Raw genomic sequence first — 11148 nt, 5'->3', positions numbered from 1 at the left:
ACAATGCTAGATGAATACAAGACTCTAAGAAAATTCTGGACTGAAGCCATTGACACTGCATGCCATACAATCAATCGCGTTTATCTTCACAAGCTTCTGAACAAGACATCTTATGAACTCCTAACTGGCAAGAAGCCAAATGTCAGTTACTTCAGAGTATTTGGCGCAAGGTGCTGGATCAAGGACCCACACCACACCTCAAAGTTTGCACCAAAATCACATGAGGGCTTTATGCTTGGATATGGAAAGGATTCGCACTCCTACAGAGTCTTCAATATCTTTCATTACAAAGTGGTTGAAACAGTGGATGTGCGGTTCGATGAGACAAATGGTTCACAAAGAGAGCAACTGCCAAATGTGCTAGATGAGGTTCCAGCTAGTGAATCAATCAAGCTAATGGGAACTGGAGAGATTATACCTTCTGAAGCTCATCCTGAAGAAGAACTTATCATCTCAGCACCTGATCAACATGAAGACAATGCTCAGCCTGAAGACATTCCTCCCAACAACAACACAGATCAGCAAGAGCAAAGTCTTCGCCCTGTACATCCTCGCGGTTGCCAATGAAGTGCAGATTGACAGAATAATTGACATCATCAATGCACCCGGTCCATTCACTCGTTCAAGGGCAACTCAGCTAGCAAATTTCTGTGGACACTTCGCATTCGTCTCAATATCAGAACCCAAGAAAGTTGAAGAAGCCTTCATGAAACCTGAATGGATTCAAGCTATGCAAGAAGAGCTTCAACAATTTGAGCTGAATAATGTATGGGAACTGGTTAAGAATCCTGATCCACGGAAGCACAACATAATAGGCACCAAATGGATATACCGCAACAAACAAGATGAGCATGGTCAAGTTGTCAGAAACAAAGCTCGTCTTGTTGCTCAAGGATATACTCAAGTGGAAGGCATTGACTTCGATGAAACATTTGCTCCTGTGGCTAGGCTTGAAGCCATACGCATTCTGCTGGCTTATGCAAATCATCATAACATACTTCTATATCAAATGGATGTGAAAAGTGCCTTTCTCAATGGCAAGATTGAAGAATAAGTGTATGTTGCACAACCGCCTGGCTTTGAAAATCCAAAACATCCTGACATGGTATACAAGCTCAACAAGGCACTGTATGGCCTCAAACAAGCCCCTCGGGCCTGGTATGACACACTCAAATACTTCCTGAAGAGCAAAGGCTTCATACCTGGTTCCCTGGATCCCACTCTTTTCACGAAGAGATATGATGGTGAACTATTTTGGTGCCAAATATATGTGGATGACATTATCTTCGGCTGCACCAATCAGAAGTACAATGAAGAGTTTGGATATATGATGCAAGAGCAATATCAAATGTCTATGATGGGAGAGCTGAAGTTCTTTCTCGATCTTCAAATACGACAACAACGCAATGGCATATTCATATCTCAAGAGAAGTATCTCAAAGATTGCCTGAAGAAGTTCGGTATGCAAGACTGCAAAGGCTTCACGACGCCAATGCCAGCCAAGCATCATCTGGGTCCTGACGACAATGGTAAAGAGTTCAATCAAAAGGTATACCGCTCCATGATTGGTTCTTTACTTTATCTATGTGCATCTAGGCCAGATATTATGCTTAGTGTTTGCATGTGTGCTCGATTTCAAGCGGCACCAAAGGAGTCGCATCACTTAGCTGTGAAGCGAATTCTTCGATATTTGGCTCACACCCCAACTCTAGGATTATGGTATCCAAAGGGCTCAGAGTTTGATCTGGTTGGATTCTCGGATGCTGATTATGCTGGTGACAAAGTTGATCGCAAGTCTACATCAGGCACATGTCACTTTCTGGGACGATCACTTGTATGTTGGTCTTCAAAGAAGCAGAACTGTGTATCTCTCTCCACTGCTGAATATGAATGCATTGCTGCTGGATCTTGCTGCGCTCAGCTTCTGTGGATGAAGCAAACGCTCAAAGACTATGGCATTCATCTGAAGCAAGTGCCACTTTACTGTGACAACGAAAGCGCCATCAAGATTGCCAACAACCCAGTTCAGCACTCGAAGACAAAGCACATTGAAATTCGTCATCACTTTCTCAGAGATCATGTTGTGAAGGAAGACATTGATATCATACACGTCAACACTGAAGAACAATTGGCAGATATCTTCACCAAGGCCTTGGATGAGAAGAGGTTTTGCAAGTTACGGTGTGAGCTAAATATCCTGGAATCCTCAAATGTCCTATGATCAGGCACACATCCTAACACTTATGCATATGATGACTTAGATGTGCAACACACGAAGTGAAGTATATCTTCAAATCAATGAAGACATACATTCTAAGTGTGAATACATTAATGTGGAATTTGACTTCAGAGCGCCACTATAATTGTGCGCCGTGTCTGGGTCTAATACTTCCTATACGGTGGGTAACGCCACCACCAAATGTTCTTTTTTGAAGTGTTTCACTCAAGGCGTTACCTTGCAATATCTTCACATTTGGTTTGGCTTCGAACTCAACATGTCTTCATGATTATCTTCACTACGTTGATTATATAGATGTATACATACTAGTGTTCTGTCCTCTACAGCATTCACTTATAGCTATGTCTTCTTGGTTGAATCTTTTGAACTAAGTGAATGTGATCGGACCCTAATCTCTCTATGCTTTCTATCTCAAATTCTATCTCTCCAAGTCATATGCATTCTATTGAAACTGTCTAATGTCTTTGCTGCGTCCTTGTCAGCAGAAGATATAGAGACAACCATAAAGTACGTTTTCAATGCTCATTCCTCCACATAAAATCCGGAGAAGCAGGAATGACCGCCCGACAATCCAGGCGTGCATGGGACGTGGAACAAACCCCAAACTTCCGCAAACAGGCCACGCGTTCCTCAGATGCGAATCGCCAGGGGCACCTGTGTAACAGCACAGTGCCGCCCCTGTGCCTATAAATTCACACTTACCACGGTCATTATCTCCTTCTTCCACCCTTGCATGAACCCTAGCGCCACCGCTAGCTCTCGACGACGCTGGCGACGAAGCGCTTCGCTGCCGCAACCTCTCCGACGCCGTCTCACGCCGACCGCAGACATCGTTCTCTCCGCCGTCGCCGTAAGTGTCATCCGTCGCCAAGTTAGGGCACGGAGGACTGAACTGCTCGGCATCATCTCCCACTTCCGTCTAGCAGTTCCAAGTGTGGTAAATAAAACTTCTTTCTACAGCCCCTTTTGATCTCATGGTTCTGTCACTTTCTACCATAAGAAGTTTATCTTCACACAAGTTAGATCTCTCAATCTCCATCTCATAACATGCCTAGTATATTCACTTGTGCTTCATGAAGTAGTTAGATTCCTCACTTGTACTGATCTGTGGGTTCGTACAAATCTGGAACCAACTTCTTATCTATGAGTGAATGTCTTCGCACGATGAGGTCAATGTCTTCTAAACTGATTAATCTTCAAAACCTTCTGAGAATGCATATGACCTCTTCCCCTTCCCTCGCACCTTAATGATGTCACAGGTACATGTCCGTGGGAGAGTCCTTCGGTTCTCATAGTATGCATTCATTTGCAGAATTCCTACAGCATCACATAAATCCTCCTGAAGCCAGTTCCTGTTGGTCCAGCAAAAGAAAGCCTTTGAAGCCTTTGAAAGTTTTGAAGCCTTTCAAGTTAAAGTTTATGTCTTCAGAAGCAGCAGCAAGGAAGGGGGGCAGACAACGACATAAAGGAACTTCCAAAGATCTGCCTGAAGACCTGGCAGAAATGTATAAAACAGATCCAGAAGAGATTTATGGGCAGCGCAAGACCCGAATCCAATGGATTCGACGCTATTGGGCAGAACAATGGTTCAAATACCGCTTCGTCACCCAGGAGTATGCTGAGAAAAATGCCATCAAGAGACCATGGGGGGACATCCTTTACAAGAATCTCATATCCAGGACCAGAGATGAAGCCATTGCTCAAGGCTTCTACCCATGCATGGTCCGAGGACCACAGCCTGATGATGCGCATCCGTCGTCACTCCTCTGGTGTCGTGACGACAATCTGTTCAAGCGCAACTTCCAGTTTCCCCAACAATCAGCGAAGCAGAACAAGAAGAAATTTGGGTTAGACTTCAACCCTGGTCCCTCAGCTCCAAGGGCAGATGGCACATGCTACGTAGAAGCCAATATCATCGGTCCGTATGCCAATCTTGAGGGCCTCATCACCCGCATCTTAGTCCAAGGGACTGCCGTGAATGACCCTCCAGCTGACTCTGAGTCTGATGAAGCTCCTGCTGTACCAAAGCCAAAGCAGTCAAAGAAGCCAAAAGCTTCAAAGCCGGCCCCTTCATAAAAAATCTCAAGGGCGAAGCCATTGGCAACTGCACCTCTTGAAGACAGTGTGCAGTCTGAAGACGTATCTCGCGTCTCCAAGACCCAGAAGGCCAAGGTGCCTCAGCCACACACCGGCAAAGAGCTCACAGCTGCTGCCATTCTGCGCAGCGAAGCCATTGATCTGTCAAGTGATGAAGATCTTGGAGATGACGCTCTAGAGCAGCTCATCAAGAGCAAAGAAGAAGCTGAGATCTTCAACAATTTGCCTCTCTTTGATGTCGCCATCATCCACAACTTCATCGACGAATGGTTTGCCACACCGAACATAAGCTTCAAATATCTGCAGCTGCCTGTTGGCCTCAGCGTCGCCTTCCAAGGCACAATTGCTTCAGAACTTGCCATTGCCCAGTGCATTGTTGAACTGAAGCAGAAAATTGATCATGAAAAGGCTCAGTTCAAGAAGAATATGGCCAAGCTCAGCGTGCAAGAAGTGAAGAGCTTCAAGACCATGTTGCATGAGCTAAAGGAAAATTTTCTGAAGAAGCATGCAGAAGCTCAAGGTTCACGTGAGCGGATGAAGTCTCTGGCAGAACGATGTGTGCAAGCCTACAATGAGGCCGAGAAGCGCAAGGCACTTGGGCGTCCTGGCATCGACCCCAAGATGGCCGCGAAGAAGAAAAAGAAGCCTGCTATGGCTGAACCAGAGGCATCAAGGCAAGAAGCAGTTCCAATTGTCTTCCCAACTGCAACGACTGGCTCGAAGCCAAAGAGCCGGTCAACAGCTTCAGAGCTTAAGAAGACAAGAACTGCTGAGGCTGAAGCCAGGAAGAGGAAAAGCTCTGAAGCCTCTCCTACTGACCCTCCAGCTAGTCAAGCGGAGGCTGAAAAAGTGGAGGCTGCCACAACCAACACTGAAGCCAATGTAGAGCCCTCCCCACCAAAAGCTTCAGCAGACAGCGAAGCTACTGATCCAGACACTTCTATTCCTGAGTCTGCTGCTGGTCCTCAATTTAATTATCATGTTGAGCACAGGCCTCATGTTCAGAAGCCAGTCCCAAGGCTGCCAAGGTTCCCAGGTCCTGCATCAGCACCTGGCTCCTTCGACATCAATAGCTTCAAGGCAGACAATACATTCTTCAACAGCTCCAAGAACCCCTATTTGAGGGAAGGATTTCATCAGATAGGTTCTGGAGCTATCCTCAGCGCAGCTAGTATTCATGCATCCTATACAACCAAGGTCGCATCTTCCCGCACAAGCGCCTTGATGTTGAAGCTATTGCTGGTCTGCCCTGTTTAGAGGAAGCGCTGGATTGCTTCAAGCAAGTGGGTCTGCTGCAGTTTATAACTGATGAAGAGCACTGGAATGAAGAGTTTCTGTTGCATTTCTATGCCACCCTACACATCAAGGGATACAACAGAGATCCGAAGACTTGGGCCCTGGAGTGGATGACTGGCAATGTCCATCACGAAGCCAATGCATTTGATATCATTGAGCTCACCGGCCTGCCCACTCCTGGCGAACTCTTCGAGGAAGGTTGTCCACTACACACTGAAGCTCTTGAGAGCATATTCCAGAGACCTGAACCAAATATGAGTCAGATGCTCTCCATGATGAAGCCACTGCCTCTCGATGCTCCTTATCCAACAGAGTTCTTCGTTGAAGACTTTGAGTACCTGCCCAGAACAATCTATCACATTATCCGGCGGACTCTCTGGCCTATTAAAGGGCACTCTCCAAATGCCAAGATTGAGGGTGCAATGAAGACTCTGATATTCTGTATCCTTCATGGCAAATGCTTCAACACACAGGATTTCTTCATACACCAACTCGCTGCATCAGGCTCAGATCTGTTTGGTTTAAAGTTCTATGCTCCTTGGGTAATGAGATTGATCAAGCTTCACTCTGCGATCTCATATCAGCCCTCAGCCCGCAACCATCGGATCTTCTTGCCAGATGTGGATACCTCTGCTGAAGCTATATATCCTGAGCCTGCCAAGCAACCTTTGAGTCTTCAGAATGCAGAACACCAGAGCTTCACTCAAAACGATGAAGGTGTTGAAGCCATCTCCAGGGTGTATCCTTTGGCTGGCACTACACGTGCGCCACACCCTGCTTCAACTGAAGCCACTGATAGTGCAACTTCTTCAAGACCCAAGAAGCGCGCTCGTGTTCTCAATGACCGAGAGCTTCTTGTGGCCCTTCATCAAAAACAAGATAGGCATCACGACTGGCTAAAGCGTCAGATGAAAAGCCTCTTGGTGGATGTTAATCGTCTTCGAAATCTTGCCACCAAGAATGCTTTCGTCACTCATGAAACCTGTCGTCGTACATGGAAAGGGCTATCAATGATGTGTACTGAAGCTGAACTTGAAGAGGATGGCTTCACTGAGCGATTCAAGTTTTACACCACACCTCCTAGAAGGGCTGTGATGCGCAACACACCATCACTTGAAGATTCTAAGTTTTCTTCATCTGCTGCCACAGTCACTGCCAGAATCATTGATGAAGAAGACGATGCTACATCACCGCCACCTGCTTCAGCACCTCCAAGCTCCTCTGCACCGCCAAACACCTCCAATGACCCTGCTGCTCCTGGGAACGAGTAGACACTCTATGTCTTCAAACATTTTTGGTCCTTGCTGACAAAAGGGGGAGAAGCATATGGGTTGATAGTCTTCAAGCGGGTCCATATGGGCGGGTGCTTTATGTTTTGCTATATTTTGCTTCGTGCTTACAACTCTCGTTTTTGCTTCATTTGGTTCTTTGAGTTTCTTTGAGTTGTAACACTAAAACTCGATGGTCGTCTGCTACTTGTTTGCCACCCTGTTTGCGAAGATAAATTCCGCATGTGCGAAGATAAATTCTGCACTTATCTCATTCTGCAGACGTCCATTTTCCATTATGCATGTCATTATCTTCATATACTTTCACATGCATAGTGGATTGTCATCATAAGCTGAAGTGGATCTCCTCAAGTACAACCTGCCATGTGCATTTGCATTCCAAAATCAAATTAACTTATATGCACATCTTCAGGGGGAGCCCTTGCAACTTATGAAGACAATTCCTTATCCTTTACAATTTCACAGACTATATTCCTCGTTGAAAACTTCAACTAGTTTTTCATCAATCACCAAAAAGGGGGAGATTGTAAGTGCATCTAGTGCCACCCCTAGTTGGTTTTGGAGTATTGATGACAAACCTAGTTGAGGGACTAATGTGTTTGTGAGAATTGCAGGATAACACAGGTAGAAGTCCCTCATTGATTCGGTTTTACTACCAGAGATGACCCCTAAAAATGTATGAAGACATTGAAGCCAAAGGTGGTATATGAAGATATTCACATTGAAGACTATGACAAAAGAAGACACGTCATGAAGCCTATGGAGCTCGAAGACTTAGATCTTTCGTAGTTCTTTTTCTTTTTGTGTTGAGTCATAGGAACCACCGCACTGCTAAGTGGGGTCCAGGAGAACCAGTCAGAATGACTGAAGTGATGCCTAAACCAAAAAACATATGTCTTCGAGTGAAGACAATGAGCGAATCTTGTCCAGAGCCGGACAAGTCAGCTTTGCTTGTAGCCCAAGTAAAGTTGCCATGAGAGTTTGAAATCTGACCATTGAGACACGTGTCAGTTCCTTAGTGACCCAGGGTCATTTCGGACAAATCAGGTCGGGTTGCCAAGTGGCTATAAATAGTCCACCCCCTACAACCATAAATGGTTGGCTGCTCAGATTTAAGTGCACGGCTTTTGTCGTTTGAGAGCAACCCACCTCGAAGCCTTTGAGAGAAAATTCCTAGCGAGGAGAAAAGCCCTAACCACCCAGAGCCAGAGAACATTGGGCATCACTTAAGTCTTCTTGTCTGTGTGATCTGAAGACTTATTACACTTGAGGACTGTGAATCCTCCAGACGGTTAGGCGTCGCGTTCAGAGCATCCAAGAGACATTGTGGATTGCAGTGAACGAAGTCTGTGAAGGTTTGGGAGTCTACCTTGAAGACTTACCAGAGTGATTGGGCGAGGACTATGTGACCTTAGCTCAAGGAGAATACGGTGAGGACTTAGTGTCCTGAGCTGCGTGTTCAGGACTGGGTGTCCGGGACTGTGTGTCCTAAGGTTTAAATACCTAGCCGCTCCAACCAGACGTACAGTTGTCACAGCAACTGGAACTGGTCCAACACATCATTGTCTTCAACGAGTCACCGATTTCATCTTCACTTCCTTTTTCCTTACTGTTACTCATTGTGAAACCATTGCATGCTTGCTCTATCTTTTGTCTTCACAACGTGAATGTATGATCTGTTTGGCTTCATAACTTCTTCCTACCTGATCCTTATTACACTTCAGCTGTTTGTCATTGTGCATTCACTCTATTGAATACTTAACCATGGCTTGCCTAGTGTAATCTAACTTCCGCTGCATAGTAATAGGCAAAATCTTCGCTGTTTGTCTTCATAACTCCCACGTTTTGAAGACGTTCATAAAAATCGCCTATTCACCCCCCCTCTAGTCGATATAACGCAATTTCATGAACCGAAACCCGAGGAAAGAGGGTGTTGGGTTCGTAAGGAAAATGAATGCTGATGGCTCTTACTGGAAACCTGAGCAGTACCCCAAAACCACGTGGGTTGCTGCAAAGGAACCTTCAGCAGATCCATCCAATCTATCTGGCTTCACTTGTGCTAACCCCATTATCATTGATGAATCCCTTGATGCAAACTATAAATTGTTTAAGAATCAGAATGGTGAAGTGTTTGCCAGGTACATTGGTACTAACTGCAGGAATGGACCGCCTATGAAGAAGATCTGGGTTCCGAAAAGGTGTTTGGAGAATCTTCCTGTGAATGTCATCATGACACCTCACGTGAAGAAGACAAACCTCAGACCAAAGGCTTCATACGGTCCAAAGGCTTCATACAGACAGAGGACTCACCTGAGTCGCACTAACGCAAATGTTTTGCGGGGAAACCATACTCAGGCATATGAATATGAGAGCGGTTCATCAAACCGCCATGTTCATAAGACCAAGAACTATTCTGCTTATTCTTATGAGTACTATTGTCCGCCTGCAAGACTGTTTGTTAGGGATCCAAAGTCAAAGTTCTCAGATGCTGCACTTAGACTTATTGCTTCTAAGCCACCCTTGAAGATGTGGGTGGCTAAGAAAGCTTAACTCTCTTTTGCAGGGAAAGGTCTCCAGCAGAAAACCAAAATCGTCTGACGCTATTGCTGGGGACCTTAAACATCTCTTAGGGCACAAGATCCAATGCCCGAATGGTCTTACTATGTACTTCATTCCTGAATCGCTTGCTACTCTCCCTATTAGTCCTAATCTGGATCTAAGCTTTCATAACCCACTGGTTCGTCAAATGTTTTTGCTTCACAATGCTCTTCGTGAAGCCTATCCCCCTAACTGTACTGTAGGGTACGACACCAGCGTCTTCAGAATGGATTATTGATAGTGGGTGTACAAATCACATGACTGGTAAAAGAAGCCTTCTTATGGACTCAACCTTACGTCCATCCGACAAGAGCCACATCACATTTGCTGACACTGGTAAAAGTAAGGTATTGGGTCTAGGTAGAGTTGCAATTTCAAGGGATCAACACATGGATAAAGTCATGCTTGTTAAATCCCTTGGCTTCAACTTAATGTCTGTCTCAATGCTTTGTGATTTAAACATGATCGTAATATTTGAAAAATATCGTTGCCTTGTTCTAATGGAATCTGACAAGTCTCTAGTATTTGAAGGGTATCGAAAAGATGATTTGTACGTGGTAGATTTCTCAGCAGGACCACAGCTTGCCGTATGTCTTCTTGCAAAAGCTTCAGAATGCTGGCTCTGGCATCGGAGGCTTGGGCATGCTGGCATGAGGAACCTCCACACCCTGGCAAAGAAGAAGCATGTCATAGGCATCGAGGGCGTCAAGTTCAAGAAAGATCACTTATGCGGTGCCTGTGAGGCAGGAAAGATGACGAGGGCCAAACATCCCTCGTAGACAATCATGACCACTACTCGACCCTTCGAACTGCTTCACATGGATCTTTTCGGTCCCACTAATTACTCAACTCTTACTACTACTGCTTGTCTCTATGGCTTTGTCATTGTTGATGATTATTCTAGATATACTTGGGTGCACATAATCCTTTACAAGACTGAAGTGCAGGATGTCTTCAGATGCTTCGCCAATCGAGCAATGAACAACTATGGCGCCAAGATAAAGCATATCAGAAGTGACAATGGCACTGAATTCAAGAACACTGGCCTTGATACATATCTTGATACCTTGGGCATCACACATGAATTCTCAGTCCCGTACACGCCACAGCAGAATGGGGTCGTCGAACGCAAGAACAGAACACTCATTGAGATGGCCAGAACGATGCTAGATGAATACAAGACTCCAAGAAAATTCTGGCCTGAAGCCATTGATACTGCATGCCATACAATCAATCGTGTTTATCTTCACAAGCTTCTGAACAAGACATCTTATGAGCTCCTTACTGGCAAGAAGCCAAATGTCAGTTACTTCAGAGTATTTGGCGCGAGGTGCTGGATCAAGGACCCACATCACACCTCAAAGTTTGCACCAAAAGCACATGAGGGTTTTATGCTTGGATATGGAAAGGATTCGCACTCCTACAGAGTCTTCAATCACTTTCATTACAAAGTGGTTGAAACAATGGATGTGAGGTTCGATGAGACCAACGGTTCACAAAGAGAGCAACTGCCAAATGTGCTAGATGAAGTTCCATCCAGTGAATCAATCAAGCTAATGGGAACTGGAGAAATTATGCCTTCTGAAGCTCATCCTGAAGAAGAACTTATCATCTCAGCACCTGATCAAC

Source organism: Triticum dicoccoides, chromosome 6A (assembly GCF_002162155.2).
Source record: "Triticum dicoccoides isolate Atlit2015 ecotype Zavitan chromosome 6A, WEW_v2.0, whole genome shotgun sequence".
Taxonomy (NCBI): Eukaryota; Viridiplantae; Streptophyta; class Magnoliopsida; order Poales; family Poaceae; genus Triticum; species Triticum dicoccoides.
Note: the sequence above shows the minus strand (reverse complement) of the source record.